Source organism: Trichechus manatus, unplaced genomic scaffold (genome assembly GCF_000243295.1).
Source record: "Trichechus manatus latirostris isolate Lorelei unplaced genomic scaffold, TriManLat1.0 scaffold00103, whole genome shotgun sequence".
Lineage (NCBI taxonomy): Eukaryota > Metazoa > Chordata > Mammalia > Sirenia > Trichechidae > Trichechus > Trichechus manatus.
The window spans coordinates 980,969-985,202 of record NW_004444039.1 but is presented as its reverse complement, the minus strand read 5'-3'; positions in this window follow the sequence as shown (position 1 = coordinate 985,202).

Genomic DNA, 4,234 nt, shown 5'->3' with positions numbered 1-4,234 from the left:
AAAATGACAATTCTACCCAAATCAATTTGCAAATACAATGCAATCCCGATCCAAATACCAACAACATTCTTCAAAGAGGTGGAAAAACTAAACTTTAACTTTATATGGAAAGGGAAGAAGCCCCGGATAAGTAAAGCACTATTCAAGAAGAAGAATAAAGTAGGAGGACTCACACTGCCTGACCTCAGAATCTACTATACAGCTATGGTAGTCAAAACAGTCTGGTACTGGTACAGTGACAGAAACATTGACCAATGGAACAGAATTGAGAACCCAGATATAAATCCATCCACCTATGGTCACCCTTTGACAAGGGCCCAAAATCCATCAAATGGGGAACAGACAGTATTTTTAACAAATGGTGCTGGCAAAACTGGATGTCCATCTGCAAAAAAATGAAACGGGACCCATACCTCACACCGTACACAAAAACTAATTCAAAAATGGATCAAAGACCTAAATATAAAGCCAAAAACTATAAAGTTCATAGAAGAAAAAATAGGATCAATGCTAGAGGCCCTAATATGTGGCATTAACAGGATACAAACCATAACTAACAACACACAAACTCCAGAAGATAAGCTTGATAACTTGGATCTTCTAAAAATGAAACACTTATGCTTATCAAAAGACTTCACCAAAAGAGTAAAAAGAGAACCTACAGACTGGGGAAAAAAATTGTGGACAAAGTCTGACAAAGGTCTAATCTCTAAACTCTATAAGAAAACCCAACACCTTTACATCAAAAAGACAGATAATCCAATTAAAAAATGGGCAAAGGAAATGAACAGACACTTCACCAAAGAAGACGTTCAAGCAGCCAACAGACACATGAGTTAATGCTCTCGATCACTAGCCGTTAGAGAAATGCAAGTTAAAACCACAATGAGATACCATCTCACCCTGGCATTACTGGCACTAATAAAAAAAACTGGAAATAACAAATGTTGGAGAGGCTGCAGGGAGATCGGAACTCTTGTGCACTGCTGGTGGGAATGCATAACAATACAACCATTTTGGAAAATGATATGGTGCTTCCTTAGAAAGCTAGAAGTAGAAATAACATATGATCCAGCAGTCCCACACCTTGGAATATATCCTAGAGAAATAAGAGTTGTCATATGAATAGACATATGCATGCCCATGTTCATTGCAGCATTGTTCACAATAGCAAAAAGATGAAAACAAACCTAGACACCCATCAACAGACAAATGGAGAAAAACTATGGTACACACACGCAATGGAGTATTATGCAACGATAAAGAACAATGATGAATCTGTGAAGCATCTCATAACATGGATGAAACTGGAAGACATTATGCTGAGTGACCTAAGTCAATCACAAAACGACTAATATTGTATGAGACCTCTATTGTAAAAATTCATGAAAAAGTTTACATACAAAAAGAAACAATCTTTGTTGGTTACGAGGGATGGAGGGGAACCAAACAGACAATAGATAAGTGGTAACTTTGGTGAAGGGTAAGACAGTACACAGTACTGGGGAAGTCAGCACAACTTGTATAAGGAGAGGTCATGGAAGCTCCATGAATCACACACACACACACACACACACACACACAAAATCCTTCTCAAGAACACGAATCTCCTTCTACTTCCTGAAAGCACTTAGATCATAATTCTGTCACAGTACATGATGTTGAACAAGGAATGTTACTATTTCCTAACTGATGTGTCATGACTTCGCAGAAAATTTTAGAACATTTTTGCACGTGAAGATGTTTATAATCAAACTGGAAATCGGATTGAAGAGGGAAAATGTGTACTTGTATATGTGTGTGTGTGCATCCCCGTGGGCATGCCTGTGCTAATTGATTTGGATGTTGTGTGCATAGTAACTGGTGACTGAACCCCTTCCCGCCTTTAGTATTCACATAAAGGCTATAACCCAGAGATGAATGCTAATAAAATTTTAATAATTTTCCTTTAATTCATAAACATACGTATATAACTGTACATTCATTTAGATGTATGCATTTTAAAATATTTTTAAATATAATTATACACAGAATCGTATGTGTATTATATAATACGCACTATATATAATACATATTATTTGAACTACCTCACATTGACTTTTAAAAGTTAGTCATTGTGTCCCTGTCAGCAAATCAAACTAGTTAACTTCAGAAGTTTGGGGATAGAAATGAGCTTGGCTTACTCATGGACAGGAAAGAATTTGGTCTGGCTTCAGCAAAGGCTACATAAGAGAGTATAGAAAGTCAGGTTGAATAGACTGGGTGCAGTAATAAACTCTAAGATAATAAAAATTATTCATTAAACTATTTATTAAAAAGAAAAGAAAAGTCTCTTCCCTGTACCTTTGTGGTTAAAATTACAAAATAATCTCCATACATCTGCAAGTTCTGGACAACAAAAAGACTTAAGCTCCCACAAAAGTAAAGAAAAGGTGGTAAGGGTAGCTTCCATTTGCTCAGAGTAGAGCAGTTTGCACAGAACTTCCATCAGCTTATTACACTTAAAAGGTCCACGTTCCTTGTCAGCATCTCCATCAAAACAAACAAACAAAAAAGCATTCTCCCATCAATGAGAGACCGGGCATGAGGGGGAAGAAAGGGAGTCTTCAGTATCATACCATCAACCTCAGCCCTTTCCCACCTTCCTCCATCATCATCTTGCTGTATCCCAGGAAGGTGGTTTACCTGGATCAGCTGTTCCTGGTCGACCCTCCCATAATTCCTCTTCAACTTTCTCTTTCCCTCTTCCTCCTATCAACCTTTCCCCCAGAACCTGGACATTTTAAGTACTCTGTTATGAGATTCTGAATCTTATTTAAACTTCTTGTTTTAGCTGGCATTTTCTGACACTACTTTGGGGGGAAGGGGGTGCTGCTTTGTTACTGCCAAGTGGGGGTAAAATTTCAGGTTCCCCACTCAGCTTCTGTTGACAGAGAGAGGGGGATCTACACTACTACTGGGTGCTGGCGGGAGTTCCAGCTCCCCACCAGGTCTCCACTCATAACGTACCTGGCTGGGAAGGGTAGAAGTGCCTCATTACCGCTCCCCACCTGATCTCCACTGACACCTTGGTGGAGGGTGGCCTCATAACCACTGGGCTATGGGAAAGTTCTGACTCCCTAGTGAGCCTTTTCTGAGGCTGCCCCAACAGGAAGGAGGAGGGGTGCCTTGTAACTATAGGATGGGGATGAAAGTCCAGGCTTCCCACGTAGTCTACACTGATGGGCGAGGGGGGAGGCGTACTACTTCCTATCGGGGAGAAGTATCCTGGCTCCCTACCTGATCTTCTCTGACCTCCCTCTGGCAGGGCATTGGGGTGTCTCATTACAGCCTAGCAAGAGTGGAAGTCTCGGTTCTCAGCTTGACCTTTGCTGCCATGGGGAGGAGTGGGGCCCATGGTTGGTTGGTTGGTTGGTTTTACCCGTAGTGTTTGGCTACAGTAGAGTGGTTTTTTTCCCTATAAGTTTTCCATCTTACTAGATTGCTCCTTTCCTGATCATTTGGTTAGAGAAAGCAGGTTTTTGTTGAGACTTTTTTTTGTCTGTGCTTGTTGGCATTTCCAGATTTCTGGCTTCTCTAGCCCTAGTTTGGGATATATGAGGCCAAAAAAAAAAAACAACAAAAACCCACCAGGTAACTCACCATCATGTTGTTTTTTGGATGCTGAGGTCCCTAGCTGGTCTTAGCTGGTCTGCCTTCTTCTCTCCACCTTTTACACACACACACATACATACATATACACACACACACATATATATACAGATTTTTTTTTTTCTGGTACAAACAGCTAAACCCTGGACTACTAGTCAATAGGTTGGCAGTTCGAACCTACTCAGAGGCACCTTGGAAAGGAGGCCTGGCAATTGGCTTCCGAAAGGTTACAGCCTTGAAAACTCTATGGAGCAGTTCTAGTCTGCACACATGGGGCCACCATGAGTTAGAATGGACTCAGTGGCAACTAATAATGTATGTATATTTCAGAGTTTTTAGTTGTGCTCAATGGGAGGAATAGAGAAAAGTATGTCAATTCCATCTTCCTGTAAGTGGAAGTTCCCCCATCAAGTATTTTTGATTCTACCACCTAATTACAGAAAATCCTTGATTTTCATGAGTGTTGGGTTCTCATGTAAGAATTTCCAAATTCTTGACTATATAACAATATACATAAAATATATATTGCTTGAATATATAATATATACATAATATATATAAATACCAAAATATATGTAAAACA